Source organism: Mobula hypostoma, chromosome 11 (assembly GCF_963921235.1).
Source record: "Mobula hypostoma chromosome 11, sMobHyp1.1, whole genome shotgun sequence".
Lineage (NCBI taxonomy): Eukaryota > Metazoa > Chordata > Chondrichthyes > Myliobatiformes > Myliobatidae > Mobula > Mobula hypostoma.
The window spans coordinates 60525352-60542240 of NC_086107.1; the positions used below are offsets into that span (position 1 = coordinate 60525352).

General features: G+C 40.8%; 1 protein-coding gene across 1 annotated transcript in view; it reads left to right on the forward strand.

Annotated features, from left to right (window-relative positions):
- The window catches only part of pnpla2 (patatin-like phospholipase domain containing 2), a 73292-nt gene that overhangs the window by 15896 nt on the left and 40507 nt on the right, over positions 1-16889 (forward strand). The window lies entirely within an intron of this gene.

Consider the following 16889-nt stretch of genomic DNA (forward strand, 5'->3'; position numbering starts at 1 on the left):
CCATTAGAGATTACAGTGGAAATGTGCTCGTGTTTCAGGTAATGAGAAGAGCTAGTAACAAGGGAATGTAGGATATCCAGGTGACATAAATACTGTTGGTGCCATTCAAGAGAGCTAGTTAACTGGTGCATGTCAGGTAATCAAAGCCGATTTGCATTGGGGAGGAGAGTGAGGACGGTCCAGGGAAATGAGCAATACTGCGATGGTGAGATGCAAAACAGTAGATGTTGGAAATCTGAAATGAAAGAGGATGCTGGAGCTACTCAGCAAATGATGCAGTTTCTGGAGGAGCGGGATAGGAGGGGAGGGAAGAAAATGAACTGAATTGAAGTTCCATGTCGATGATCTTGCATTAGAGCTGGCGAGGATTGACGAGAAAGGCTGGTTCACTGAACTTGGTATTGAATTGCACGGGCTGCACTGTGGCTTGAGGTGCTGTTTTTTCAAGCTTGCAGTGGGTTATGTTGGAACAGCGCAGAAGACAGGGTGAGAGATTTGCATGTTGTCAAAGACGTTCACTTTGTTTCATTCCTACCCTTCTCTGCAGCTGAAGACCTAGTTGTAGATGAAATGCCATTAACCTACAACGTTAGCTCTGTTCATCAATGCTCCCTATATACTGTACCTAATATCCCCAGCATTGTATACTTTTCGCTCTTCGATTATTGATGTAAGGTCACTTCTAAAGTACACTATCAGAGATTCAACAACAAACTGTTTAATTTTGTCTTTATAATTTAGGGAATGTATAGATCCTACAGATTTGTTTTGCAGGCTTAAACTTTGCATGAAACTTAAGTGCACATTCACTTACTCAACCAAAGATAATAACTGTTATCGTACAAGGAAGAACTCAGTGAACTCTTGATATCCTTATTGGACCTGAGCAAGGTTTTTCTTTATCCTGTGTTTATAGTGGGACTTAGCAACTTGTTTTATTGAATTATCAGCCACGCCCTTATACGGATGTAATGTCAGCTGAATATGGGAATTTGCAAAACCATGATGTAGTTCAATCACGGGAAGGCAATCTTATGCTCTGTGGTAATACGGTGTATTTATTTAGCTTTTTTAATGTGGTAAAATGTGAGCAGTGCTTCATATTTGGGGTCAGACTTGAGCAGAATTTCAACTAGCAATGCTGGTTAACGACTCTGCTCCATCAGTGCCTTTATTGGGCAACGTTGGACCAAGTTGTAGCAAGTCAAAATTAATTAAGAGTGGTTTTAATGGAAGGCAAGATGACAGTAGGTCGTGATTGCAAGGTGGAAGGATTGAACGTCTCTTGTTTCTATGTCCTGTTTAAATTTCTTCTAATTTAACTCTAGGTCAATTAAAGGTCATGTTCTATGAGGATGAGATGGTATGTACAAGCCAGGACCAACTTTATCCGAGTAAATTGTGGCTTGGTGTCAGTATTGGTGGATTTGCCATTATCTGTTTAACTCTGAAGCTCTGTATATTTCTCCCTCAGCTTTTCCACATCTTTTCCTCACTTTGAGGTCTTTCATTATCCCTTTGGAGAATTTTTGTTCATTGCTCCTTTAGGAGTTTAGGCAGTAATTTAAATGACCACTTTTGGCAGGACACGTTAAGCACATACTGTATTTGCATCACACATAAAAGTTGCTGGTGAACGCAGCAGGCCAGGCAGCATCTCTAGGAAGAGGTGCAGTCGACGTTTCAGGCCGAGACCCTTCATTAAGTCCTGACGAAGGGTCTCGGCCTGAAACGTCGACTGCATTCACCAGCAACTTTTACGTGTGTTGCTTGAATTTCCAGCATCTGCAGAATTCAGAATTTACAACAGAATTCCTGTTGTTTACTGTATTTGCATGTTTATTTTAAGGAGTGAGAGCACAGACTATGTGCTTCTGCTGCCCTTGCCTTCCCTTGCCCTCCTTGGCTGTACCCCAATGCCTCTTTCTAAGGCTTTGTGCTAAATTTTATTTGATCACATCCGCGATGTGCCTGAGGAGATTTTAAGCCCGCTAAAGGTATCTCCAGCTTATTGTGGTTTTATTTCAGATTTCTGGTATCTGCAGGTATCAGAAATGTGAAATAAAAACAATAAGCTTGGAACACCCAGCGTGTTAGGCGACGTCTGTGAAGAGAAATGCAGAAATAATCTGACATAACCCTGAACCTTCGACTCCGTTTCTCTCTCCACACATGCTCCCTCACCTGCAGGGTCTTTCCAGAACCTTCCTCTTTTTGTTGCAAAATTTAAGATTGTTGTTGGATCACAGAACTATGACAGACCTAGGGGTTTGAACGTATTAAATAAATATGTTCTGTTTCACTTTAAAGATGAGGGTTGACGGCACTGAAATTATTTGAACTGGTGGAAGAGTAAACATTACACTCAGCAGACACTTTATTATGTACCTCCTGTACCTTTTAAAGTGAGTGCATGTTTGTAGTCTTCTGCTGTAGCCCATCCACTTCAAGGCCATCCATTTCAAGGTTTGATGTGTAACATACACGACTTTCGTACTGTGTGGTTATTTTATCTCCTTCCCGTCAGCTTAAACCTTTTCCTCTGACCCCTCTCATCAACAACTCATTTTCACCCGCAGAACTGCCTCTCACGGGATGCTTTTTCTTTCGTTTTTGTACTATTTTCTGTCGACTCTGGAGTGTTGTATGTGAGAATCCCAGGAGATCCAGCAGTTTCTGAGAAACTCAAACCAAAAGTCATTCCACAATCAAAGTCACTTAGATCGCATTTCTTCCACGGTCTGATGTTTGCTCTGAGCAGCAACTTATCTGCATGCTTTTATGTATTGAATTGCTGCACATGATTGGCTGTTTAAATATTTGTATAAACAAGCGCTTGTACCTAATAAAGTGGCCACTGAGTTCACCTCACATTTTCATCAGTTTGCGAAGAGTTTAGTAAAGAAGCTGCCTTGTGCAGTATTTTAGCCATTCTCCACAATAGAAAGAGATGACAACCTTCTTCACTTCCCCACACCTTTTTATTCTGGCACCTTCCTCCTTCCTTCACAGTCCTGAAGAAGGGTCTCGGCCGGAAACGTCAACTGTCTATTCATTTTCGTAGATGCTTCCTGACCTGCTGAGTTCCTCCAGCATTGTTGCCTTGGATTTCCAGCATCTGCAGACTTTTTTGTGTTTATAATAGCAGAGGTATTTTCTCTTTTCTGCTGATCTTTTATCAAAACCCTTGGAACTTCACTGAAGTCCCAGCCGAGATGATTGAACTTGCAGTAGGCTGATATTGAGGGGAGGGTCCTTGGTTGAGACCATATGTATTTAGATTCCAAGTGCCAATATCCACCTTTATTAAGGGGGATTCCTGGTGATGTTTACAAGGAGGAAGCCATCTTGTTGAGGTTGTGATCTATTGCATTGTCTAAAGAAAATGTGAACGCTGAATTGTATTGTAACATTGGGCTATAAATAAAATGCAGACCTGAGTGGGGGGAATGCCATATATCTGCAAGAAGGAAGTATTCATTCACTTGATTAGTTGCTTTCTGAGGTGAGATTGAGTAGTGCTTTGGTTAGTAGACCAAAGTAGTGCTTCAGCAATCAGAGTTCGGGGCTATTAATCCAAACACATGGACTGAATTCCTCTAAGGCACTGCAAGAATTTCATTGCAAGTAATTAAATAAATCTGAAAGTTGAAAAAGAAACGTTTGGCAGAAAATCCCATCTGGTTCACTTGAGGAAAGGAATCTGCTGGCTTAGGCATGACTGCAGATGCAGCAACAGTGCTGTCTCTTAACTTCCTCCTCAGTTCGTGAACATTCATGTGTGGGCAGTAAATCCCAGCATTGCTGGAAAGTACACAAATTTTAAAATGTATTTTGTAATCTTGACCCACCTCCATCTCATTGTTTTGCACGTAGTGCATCTGACAGTGCAAAGTTCAAAGTAAATTTATTATCAGAGCACATGTATGTCACCACATACAACCCTGAGTTTCAGTTTTCTGTGGGCACACTCAGCAAATATATAGAATAGTAACTATAACAGGATTAATGAAAGATCAATCAGAGTGCAGAAGACAACAAATTGTGTAAATGCAAATATAAATAAATAGTAATAAATAATGAAAACATGATGTTATGAGATAAAATCCTTAAAGTGAAATCCTTGGTTCTTGGAACATCTCAGTGATGGGCAAGTGAGTGTGGGTATCCCCTTTTATTGAAAAGCTTGATGGTTGAGGGCATTTAGTGCTTTGTAGTAAGTTCAGGGTTTGTAAAATGTATTTATATCCCCTTAAGTCAGGTTGTTGGAGCTATGCACTTGTAGGTTACCACATTAGAAATTATGCCGTCAAATCTATTTTAGATAATGCAAAAAAATTGGGTCAAAGAGTTGGCATTACTGTTCTGCAAAAACAAATGTATTTTCAACAGCATGAACACTGGGAATGGGCATTGTGATGCAAGAAGGCTGAATACAAGATAGAACAGGGTAACATGAGATGAGCATGACCTATGCACATTTCTGGAGTGAGCTGACAATTTGTACTATCACATGTTCAGTATTTCCAAACCACTTCTCAGTTCTAGTTCCATCTTTAGCTCCTACATGGAATTAACGGTCTGAAACTGTAATCAATCCTTTGAATCCAAGGGACTGAGAGGAAAGGAGTTACACAAATAATTTTAAACTTTGACTTCTATCGTAGGAACAACTGATTGTTGACTGACTGATGTGTTGATGATCAATCAATCTTTAATTGCTCTGAAGAAAGTAGTCTGCCAGGTCATTTTTTAGTAAGTGTCAACCTTATTGCAATGAAGTTGTAACATCTGAAGTGTATATTTATGAGCCAGACTGGGTAAGGATGTGTTATAGGCACTGGAAGAGCTGAGTGGTTCCAAAGGTACAATATTCAATTGTCCATTCGGAATAGATGAACTTAGATGATATACGTCAGCCACTTGACTTGAGATGGGCAGCGTAGAAACTTGCTCACGTGTACACTACATTGAAGGTTGCCCCATTGAGTTCAGGAGTTGGGATGAAGTTGATGGACGGTAATGTGTTTACATGACCACACGTTTATACAACCTGTGCCCATTATTAAACATTGTCCCAACATTGACACCTATTGACCAAAGAGCGGGCATTTTGCCACTCAGTAGGTACAGCCCAAGGACATTGCAGAACAAAATGTGCTGCTGGCTAGCTGTATCCCATGATGTCACTGTTTAGTTTTTCAACGTGCTTTTTGCATGTTTGAGGTGAGTGAGGGGTAAAGAAAAAAAATGCTCACAATGCAGGAGGATTTTTAATAAAGTACATGAACAAAATATTCACAGGCAAATGTTGAAATGTTACAGGTTGATGCGAGCCAGTTTAGCACTTCTGAAACTGCTGTTTGCAGAAGCACAAAACTGAGGACTGAAAATGTTGAAAAACACCAGGCACAGAAGTAATGAGAAATCAGGGAGCATGTTTGCACCATTTATGCAATGTTGCACATTCTGTTATCGTGGTTTGCTCATTTCCCATAGTCAGCAGTGTGATACATAGTGCAAATTAAGTTTAACTTTCGTGTCTCTTCCCATTCATTTTGTACCAAAAGAATGTCAAAGAGCAAGCACCTTGCACTCCTCTTGCAGCCCATTTGTCAACTTGGCGCAATGGTGCCATTCTCCCGGATTCAGAAACTTTTGCCGTAGTAATTGAACATATAACCTATGTTGATCCTCCATCATGGCATTATGGAAATACTTCAGATTATTTAACAGATAAAGTAAAAAAACTGCTTTTTGGGTGACTGTAAGGAATCCCACAGTACAAACAAAAGAAAGTTATGCAAGTTCATCCTTCATCCATGCCTATATATTTCTTTCATAAAGAGTTAAAAATAAAAGACTGTACTTCAAAGTTAGCTTACTGGTTAGGGAATGCTTTGCAGCATCTTTCCAGTGTCTTGGTATAGTCTCAATGAAGGTGGATGCCCGCAAGAAAATGAATCTCAGGGTTGTATATGGTGACAAATATGTACTTTAATAATAAATTTACTTTGAACTCTAACTATGGGCTTTTAGTAAAAAGCATTTAATATACTGACCGAACTTTGAACTCCAACTATGGGCTTACAGTAAAAAGCATTTAATATGCTGTCCTCGGCTGTTGTCAGCGGCCTTCTCAAGGCTCAATACCATTCACCAATTTACTAGGTGAAGTTTAACTGATCATACTGAAGCATGGATCAAACCTGATGTATTTAAAATTGTGGAGTTGTTTCTGGATTGGTGAATCTGCACCTTAATTTCCTAAAATCGGGGTTTATTTTGATTTTACCAACGTAGGTACCTAGGCAGGAGAATAGTGGTATTTTTCCACAGGTCTTGCAACTAACTTCTTCACTTGAAGCCTTCCTCTTTCAGGTACAGTTATTTGTTAGACAGAGCTGATGAAAAGTCTTGCCCTGAAATGTCGACTGTTTTTTCCCCGGAGTAAACACAATACTGCACTTTGTGGTATTGCTCAGGATTTCCAGCATCTGCAGGATCTCTTGTGTTTAACATTAGTTATATTCCGGGAAGCACCCGGGGAGCAAGGAGTAACACTGAATTCCCAGCATGAACATGGGAAAGGCAGATGAAATGTAACGAGAGAGGGCCCTTAGTGACTCACAGGACAGCAAGACTTACAAAAGCACAGACTCTTTGGGAGAAGGCCTAAGGTAGACTACAGACGGTATGCCACTTCCCAAAAATCCACAGGATACTTTGTAGACTGATAAACAGAATTTCTAATGTTAAAATTGTGGTTACCAGTTTCAGTTCTCAATCAGCAATTTAGCACATGACAACGTCTTTCTGGAGGGGGAGAAAAGAAACAAAACATTCCTTCCATTCATTTCTATCTTGCCTATCATATTTTTGGCCATTCTGTCCCCACCCCCACCCCCAAACATTTCCCAAGTTACTGGGCAAGATTCAAATGATCATGGAGTACCATGGATCAAATGTGATCTATTTAACTCTGAAAGCTCCATAAAGATGACTTTGATAATTACTGATTTTTGATTTGTTTTTGGGCATTCTTCCTTGGGGGTTCCGCACTTTAGAGAAAATAAAGAATTGTGGTTGAGATCACTATAAATGGTAGGCAGATTGTGCTCCTTGTACAGCTGGACCTAGGGCAGGACTACAGGGTCAGACACTATGCTGTGTATGGGAACTACGATGTGGTCTTACTTAAGACTGTGGCCACATGTTTCAGGCTGAAGTTTATCTATAGTTCAGATGTTCGACTAAGTTTCCTGTTGGCTCCAATTTCGTGTGAACCTTCTTGCAGGTTTATGTTCTTGCACTATCAAAAAAAGGCAATGTTACAATAATCATGGCAGTAGATCATGGAAAATCTGGTTGATGATGGATCCCAAGAGAAGGAATTTGTAAAATGCCTACAAGGTGGCTCCTTGGAGCAGGTTGTGGTTGAGTCCACTAGGGAAGATGCCATTCTGGAATTGATGTTGTGTAATAATACCTTTTTTCTTGACAAGCTTGAGGTAAAGGGACCCTTGGAAGAAAGTGAACCTAATATGATAGATTTCACCGTGTGTGTGTGTGTGTGTGTGTGTGTGTGTGTGTTAGTTACAGAGGCATGAGAGATGTGCTCGCCAAAATTGATTGGAAGGGCTCGGTAGTATGGATGACAGCAGAACAGCAATGGCTGGAGTTTCTGAGAGAAATTCAGAAGGCACAGGATAGATGCATCCCAAAGATGAAGTATTCTAAAGGGAGAATAAGGCAATTGTAGCTGATAAAGGAAGGCAAAGACAGCATTAAAAACAAAAGAAAAGATATATAATACAGCATAAGTTAGTGGAAAGTTAGAAGATTGGGAAACTTTTAAAAACCAAAAGAAGACGTCCAAAAAGCAGTAAGGGGAGAAGATGAAATATGAAGGTAAGCTAGCCAGCACTATATTTTATAAAGAGAAGAGAGGTGAGAATGGATATCGGACCACCAGAAAATGATGCTGGAGGAGTAGTAGAAATGGGGGCAGGGGAGAAATAGTGGACAAACTAAATATTTTGCATCAGTCTTCATTGTGGAGGACACCAGCAGTATGCCAGAAATTCGAGAGAGTTGGGGGCAGAAATGAGTGTAGTTGCTATTACTAAGGAGAAAGTGTTTGGGAAGCTGAAAGGCCTGAAGGTAGATAAGTCACCTGGACCAGATGGTCTACAGTCCAGGGTTCTGAAAGAGGTAGCTGAAGAGATTGTGGAGGCAATTGTGATCTTTCAAGAATCACTAGATTCTGGAGTGGTTTCAAAGGACTGGAAAATTGCAAATTACAGAAAAGTTACTAGTAGGAGTAGAAGGGTGACTGATGGCAGGAGGCAAACAGTGGGAATAAAGGGGGCCTTTTCTGGTGGGCTGCTAGTGACTGGTGGTGTTCTGCAGGGGTTGGTGTTGGGACTGCTTCTTTTCACATTATATCTCAGTGATTTGGATGACAGAGTTAGTGGCTTTGTGGCCAGATTTGTGGATGTATGAAGATAGATGGAGAGGCAGGTAGTTTTGAGGAAGTAGAGTACAGAGGAGGTTCATGAGAATGATTCTGGGAATGAAAGTATTAACATATGAGGAGCGTTTGATGGCTTAGGGACTGTACTTGCTGGAATTTTGATGAATCACTTTTAAACCTGTTGAATTTTGGATCACCAAGATAGAGTGGATGTGGAGAAGAGGATGTTTTCAGTAGTGGGGGAGTCTAGGATTGTAGGGCACAGCCTCAGCAGAGGGACATCCCTTTAGAATGGAGATGAGGAAGAATTTCTTTAGCCGGAGAATGGTGAATCTGTGGAATTCTTTGCCACAGGCAGCTGTGAAGGCCAAGTCTTTATGTATATTTAAAGGGGAAGTTGATAGATTGTTGAATGGTAAGGCCATCAAAGGTTAAGGGATAAGCCAGGAGAATAGGGTTAATAGGAATAATAAATCAGCCATGATGGAATAGCAGAGCAGGTTTGATGGGCTGAATGGCCTATGTCTTATGGCCTTGTGGTCAATTATACGTTATTGCAGTGTGAATGCTTGCTGTCCAAATCCATTCACTTTCCATTTTAAATTGATTTTTTTATAACGCCATGCATATTTATTTCAACGGACTTTTGCCAGGACCTATCAGAACTGCAAACCTGCTTGCGTGAGCTCACGTATTTACAGTCATGTGCTGCCATTCTGTTCTTTGTTTCCTCCTCCAACCTTGTGGCAAGTGAAACGTCTGGCCACATCTTTTCAGTTTTCTTACTAAACCATCTTTATAAACTGTTAAAGCGATTTTTGTTCTCTCTCGGATTAGGACCTTCCACACCAAGATATGCGATCTGTCACTTTATTCCCATTCAGGCTTGAAGTCCCCAATGCCAGTACCTAGAAAGCAGCTGAACCTCTTTATCTGCAAGGACATGGATTTTCTACAGCAAAGTCCCTATTAATTGCTCAATCCTAACTGCAATAGAACTTCTCAAAACAAGATATTTTGATAGAAAATGCAATGCTTTGAGAACAGCACTGTTACTTCATATTAAAAATTGTGCTTAACATCAGTAAAGTTTGTAACACCGGCATAAGTTCAAAACTAGCAAAGTTACAATGAGTGCACTCCATCCTCGTACATTTGCTTTGGGAAGTTTAGGTGATGTCTTTGTAAACGCACTACTCTGAAAATCTCTAAAATTAAAGATTTTGTGGAAGACAGTACCTAGTTTAATTTTTCAATTTTTATAACATCTAATTTTAAAATTGTTTCAACAATATTTCAGCCTTCCTGTTTGGCTTTTAAGAGAACCGAGGGAGCATTCTGACAGTAATATGGAAACAAAGCAGACTTGTAAGGAAAACAATATGAAGTTAATAATAGCTGAGCGGAATTTGTAGGAAATGAAGAAATAGTTTTACGATCACATGTTAAGGAAGTGAAGACATGTGTTGTTTGTTAGTCTGTTGTCTTTGCCCTGTACATTATTACTGGAGACATAAGTATATAATCATTTAAAGATGGGTCATTTTTCCTTGCAGGCAAAAGAAACAAAAACATTTGCATCAATTTGGTTCTGTTGTTGAAGCTCTACATTTTTCCTCGTTAACTCCTTTTTTTTTATAAATAATGTTCGACTCTCCAAACTCTGGTTGTAATCTTAATCCTCCTGCAAGATCCACTTGAAATAGAGTTAGATAGCAAAGGACAACAGTATTTGGTTTGTGGCTGATAGTGCTTCGAATGTTCTGCGCAGATGGTTTCCTTTGTCTATTTCCAAATATCATTCTCCCAGTGATTTAGATGCATAGAAAACTACAGCACAGAAACAGGCCTTTCGGCCCATCCAGTCCATGCCAAACCATTGAACAGCCTAGTCCCATCGACCTGCACCGGGACCATTGCAGTCCATATCCCTCCCATCCACGTACCTATCCAAAGTTTTTCGAACATTGAAATCAAAATCACATCCACCGCTAGCGACCTATCCTGTGGGAGATGTGCACTTTATAGAAAACCGCATGTCACAGAGAGGTCATGCAAACTTTGTACAAGGTCAGGGACAAAGTTTGGTCCTTGGTGACGTGGAGGGTGGCGCTAACTCTTATATTATTGTGCCACCCTATAAACTGAGGATTTCTATTAAAACTGCCTTGTTGCCTTTTAACCTAATTCTTTGGTGCAGCAAGCCAAAAGGCACTGGTGATGAAATAACTTCAATTTTATTTCCTATGCAAGTTTTAAGTTACTGAAGATTGAAGGCAGGAGACTGGGGCTGAGAAGAAAATTGGAGCAGCCGTGATGAAATGGCGGAGCAGACTCGATGGGCCAAATAGCCTAATTCTACTCCTTTTTCTTACGGTCTTAATGTTTGGTCAGTAGGTATTTGATTCTCACATAAAGTTCCCAGGGTCATGCCTGTTTGACAGGTTGATGAAGTTGTAACCAGCAGGAAACCCAAACCTTCTAATAATTACTTCACGGGTGACGCAGTGGTTAGCACAACACTTTACAGTACCAGCGACCAGGTTCAATCCCTGTCACCGCCTGTAGGGAGTTTGTACATTCTCCCCGTGACAACATGGTTTTCCGGTTTTCTCCTACAGTCCAAAGACATACAGATTGATAGCTTTATTGGTCGTAATAAATAGTCTTGTGATTAGGCTAGCGTTAAATCGGGGGATTGTTGGGTGGCAAGGCTTGAAGGGCTGGAAAGGCCTACTCTGCAGTGTATCTCAATAAAATAAAATCAATCACATATACTTTACATGATGGTGTCAGCCTATTGGCATGCCCACGGTTCATAATTTGGTGTTTAAAAATGTTTTCTGAGTTCTTTCAGATGCACGGCTAAAGATTCTTTGAATAAAGGTGCTTTGTGCTGCATTGCTGACTATGCCTCAGTGAATTTCTGCATTCCGGTGCATTGCTTAGGGAAAGACAGCATAGGAATAAAGTACCAGCATTTCTTAAACACATTTACTGACTGTCTACAATCCCATTCATTTCTGTGTTGCCATAGTAACTGCATCAGGCAAAAGAATGCAGTCATATTAAACTCATTGACACTGCATGTTTTCGCTGCGTATAATCTTGCTTTTTCCTCCTTTTGTCACTTCCGGATTCATGATATTTATGACAAACAATAAGAAAGAGAGAGGGGTGCCGGTAATGTGTTTGAAGTAGTCAACTATTGGAGAGCTAATGTGAGTGGGAAGATGCTTGTGTTCAGTATTTCTAACCCTGCCAAGGCTGAGGGCCGTGGGTTCCCACTGGATTTGTTTGTTAGTATGCACTTGTTCACTGTAATCTGATGTAACTGTATGTGCTGCATGCTGGCCATCTATCAAATAAAATTTGGCAGCAGAAGCCTGGAAATTGAAGCACAATACTCAAAATGTGCCAGCAAATCTTGGCCAGGAGTTCATTTAAAAGCATAAATAAAGGCAGTGTTAATTGTGGATGTCTACTGTATCTGTAATTTAATATAGAATCTGACTCTAAACCAGGACTGAGTGAGGCATTGTGTCGGGTAGCTGTGGAATTCTGTGCACAAGCAGGAGTTGGTAGTCCAGACAAACACCAGCGAGTGTCAACTGTGTGAAAAGTAATTGAGGTCATGAGCATGAGCAACTCCATAAAATTTGGCTGGGTAACTCCTTGAATAATAAAGCACCAAAAAGATGATTTTATTTATCACTAGTGACCATTTCTGTGATTATTTTTTAAATTGTTCTAAGAGTCTTGGACCATTGCAGCACAGAAACTGGCCCTTTGGCCCATCTAGTTCATACCGGTCTGTATTTCTGCCTTGCCCCATTGACATGCATCTGCACCCTAGCCCTCCGTACCCCTTCCAATCATGTACTCGACCAAACTTCACTTAAATTTCAACAAACCCTGCACCCACTACTTCTGCTGGCAGTTTGTCCCACATTCGTACTTCAATCTGAGTGAATTTTCCCTTCGGGTTCCCTTAAATATTTAATCTCTTTCCCCCCTCCCCCTCAACCTATGACCTCTAGTTCTAGTCTCATCCAACCTCAGTGCAAAAAGCCTACTTACATTTACCCTATCTATACCCCACATAATTTTGCATACCTCTGTCAAATCTCCCCTCGTCTTCCTACACTCTGGGGGATAAAGTCCTAACTTATTCAATCTTTCCCTATCACTCGGGTGTTTAAATCCCAAGAACAACCTTGTAAACTGTCGCTGTACTCTTTAAATCTTACTGCTATCTCTCCTGTAGGTAGATAACCAGAACTGGACACAATACTTTAAATTCGGTCTCACCAGCATGTTGTACAGTACAACTTCAATGTAATCTTGCACCTTCTGTGCTCAGTGTTCTAATTTATGAAGGTCAATGTGCCAAAAGTTCTCTCTACAACCTGATCTACCAGTGATGACATTTTCAAGGAATTATGTAACTATATTTCCAGATACCTTTGTTCCAATGCACTCTTCAGTGTCCTACTGTTTACTGTATTTCTTATACTGGTTTGTCCTTGCAAAGCGCAACACCTCACACTGTCTGCGTTAAATTCCACCTTTTTTTTTAGCCCCTTTTTTCTGCTTGGTCCTGATTCCGCTGCAATCTTTGATAACCTTCCTTGCTGTCTACTTTGTACTCAGTCTTAGTTTTATCTGCATATTTGCTGATCCAGTTCACCACATTATCATCTAATTCATTATTTATAGATGGTCAACAATGGACCCAGCATTGACCCCTGCGGTACACCACTAGTCACAGGCCTTCCGTCAGAGGGCATCCATCTACTACCAAACTTTTGCTTCTCCCACAAAGCTAATGTTGAATCCAGTTTACTACCTTACCCTGAATGCCAACCCTCTAGACAAGCTGCCCACGTGAGACTTTGTCAAAGGCCTTGTAAGGCCCACTGCCTTTCCTTCATCAACTTTCCTGGTAACCTCCTTGAAAGACTCTGTAAGATTGGCTAGACACAGCCTACCACACACAAAGCCATGCCGACTATCCCTAAATAGTCCCTGTCTATCCAATTACTTGTACTGTATACCCATCCCTTAGAATACCTTCCAATAATTTGCCCTCTCCTGATGTCAGCCTCACTGGCTTATAATTCTGTCAGTTTAAAAAAAAATCTTAGAGCAGTTGTTCCCAGGCTAGTGTCCACGGACTCCTTCGTTAATGGTCAGGCTCCACAGCATAAAATAGTTTGGGAACCCCTGTCTTGGAGCCTTTCTTGAACGATGAAACATTAGCTCTCATCCAGTCCTCTGGCAACTCACCCATGGCTAAAGATGTTTTAAATACCTCTGCCAGGGACACTGCAACTCCTGTACTAACCTCCCACAAGGTCCAAGGGGACATGCTGTCAGCTCCCTGCAGATTTATCCATTCTAATCTGCCTACAGCCAGCATGGAACCTCCTCTTCTGTAATTGATGTACTGTTCATGAACTCACTACTGTTTTGCTTTGGTTTTATAGACTCTGTGTCTGTCTCCTGAGTAAATAAAGATAAAAAAAATTCTGTTTATGATCTCCTCCATCTCTTTCATCTTCATGCATAGATGACCAAGCTGCTCTTCAAGTGGACCAATTTTGCCCCTTGTTAAACACAAAATACTCTGCCGATGTATATCCTTTTAATCTTAAAGTATTGGTAGAAAACCTTGGGATTCTCCTTCACCTTCTCTGCCAGAGCAACCTCATGCCTTATTTTAGCCCTTCTGTTTCCCCCTTAAGTGTTCTTTAGCATTTCTTATCCTCGTGCCCCATTTGTTCCTTTCTAAGCACCACCTTCTACTTAACCAGGGCTCAGTACCCCTAGAAAACCAAGCCTCCTTAAAACTATTGGCCTGGCCTTTTACTCTAATAGGAACATACAAGCTCTACTCTCAAAATTTCACTTTTGAAGGCCTCCCACTTGCACATCCCTTTGACAATCTATCCCAATCCACACTTGCCAGATTCTTTGGTCCAATTTGGAACTTAACCCGAGAACCAGTTATTTCTTTCACCATAATTATCTTAAAACTGATTGAATTATGAAGACTAGATCCAAAATGTTCCTCTACATACACACACACTTCTGTCATTTACCCTTTCTTGTTCCTGATAGCTATCAAGTCCAAGTACATTGGCTACAGTTTTCTGATGTGACTCCTGTTTTATATTAAAATGCAAATAAGCGGCACTGCAAAAGGATAGAGTACATTTGCCTTTAATTAGGCATCTGGATAGTTACTATCAGACCCAGCCTGAAGAGGGAATGGGAGTTTTGACTCTTGTCCAAAGTAGATGAGAGATTGGTAAGATTAATATTTGAGTTCACTCCTATGTACCTTCCAAGAGTCAAAGATACAGGAGAAAAGTAACTCCTGCTACCTCATAGTCCTAGAAGGATATATAGTAGGTTAGAGACAAAAAAAAACTCTGGAAGGAATAGAAAATTTGATGGGTAAATACCTCTTCTTTTTACTTTTTTTTTGTAATTCTTATGCCCTAAAAGCAATAGGCTGTACAGGGTTCCAACCCAAAACATCCACAGTTCCTTTTTCCTTACAAATGCTTCTCGACCTGTTGAATACCTCCAGCAGAATGTTTGTTGCTCCAGACTGCAGCGCTGACTGCCTCCTCTGTCTCCTATACCTTGCTGCTTGTTACACTGCTGGCGTTTAGGGCAGCCATGGAGGTCCTCCATCTCTGACAGTGTTCAGGGCTTCCTTCATCGTGTCAGTAGCTCCGTTTTTACTACTGCCAGTCATGCAGGTTCTGGGTGGAGACGCGGGACTATTGTTGCACTCAGATTTGGGAGGATCCTTCATTGCTGTTTCCGTAACGAATTTTCTCACCAGTCAGGGTTGTTAGCCCTGAGCTGAACCACCTGAACCTGTGGCCCACATTTAGTCTGGCCTCTACCCTTTGACCTTTTGGCATGGGTGACCCAACCAAGAGCTAAAACAAAGCCTTGACCTCAGCCAACATAGCTCTCTGGGTCATTGAAGCACGCAATCCTCCAAACCCTACAATGAGGTTGTGGTTCTTTTAGAGGCGTGTTTCCTTAGTTGGCATCAATATTGAAATGTTCGTCATTCTGCAATAGGGAACTGACAATTCTGGAACCAAATGTACTTTAAAAGAGCCTGTGGCGAGAAACCAATTAGTTCAATTATGGGTACATAGCAAAATGTTTCACTGATGATTTTGTTTTTATTATTAGATGGATCCAATCCAACCCAACTGGGGGAGAAAATGAAATGTGCATTTAGTTTGAAACTGGAGAGCAAAGAAAGATTAACAAAAAAGAATTGGCTCATTATCAAACTCGCTATTTTCCTTTTTAAGTTATCTTGTTTGTTTCTACCAATGTTTTTCTTATTCACGCTGAAGCTTTACTAAGACTTCATTTGGTTACCAACTAGCAACTATCTCGAGAATGAACCCCGAGAGCAGCACGGTGGCACAGCGGGCACAACTGCAATGCATTGGGTTCACTCCCACATCAGGTGCTGTTTGCAGTTCTCTCTTTAACCACCTGGGCTTTGTCCAGGTGTTCTGGTGTTCTCTCGTATCCAAAATGCGCAGGGTTGTAGGTTGATTGTCTGCTGGACGTGCTGGTGAGTGGTAGAATCTAGGGGTAGTTGATGTTAATATGGGGCAATAAAATAGGGTTAGGGTAAGGTAAAAATTAATACTCGTTGGTCAGTGCAGACTTAATGAGGTAAGAAGTCTGCATGAATGCTGTGCCTCTCCATAGTTCTAATTGAAGTGTGGAATTTTATAGGTTGAACTATTAATCTAGCTTCACCTCGTGCCCCTTCTCCACACAGTCAGTGTCCTGGTTTCCTCTCAGTCTTGCTTTGGGATTGATCACAAAGGTATTGTTGCATTCTCCAGACAACCTGATTTGGGAGCAAAACTTTGAATTTGTCTAAAGTAGATGTGGTTTTAGATATATTTTTATGAAGACGCTGAAAATGCAAGGATTTCCTCTGAAAGGTAGCTTTTCTTCAAAGTACATTTATCATCAAAGTATGTGAAATCCCACTGATTTCCTTGGCTGTGTAAATCTAGGGAAGACTCACTCCAGTCCCGCCAAACCTGTAAGATTGGGATAGGACAGCGCTCCCACCCCAATCCCCAGTTTGTGTGGATGCTGTGTAATTTGCTACCCTGTTTCAACTCAGCACCAAGAAATAACAGGCAGTACACTGCATACAATTAAAAGAATTATGTTTATGAATCTTAACTAAACGATTGGTAAAGAAAAAAAAGAAAAAAAACTTAAAAGGGCCCATTATAATTAAACAGTCAAATGTGCACAAGTTGGAACTCAACCCTTCTAAAAGTCACACATATTGACCGATCCTCAGTAGACACCCACACCTTGCTCCATCGAATCACGGTCC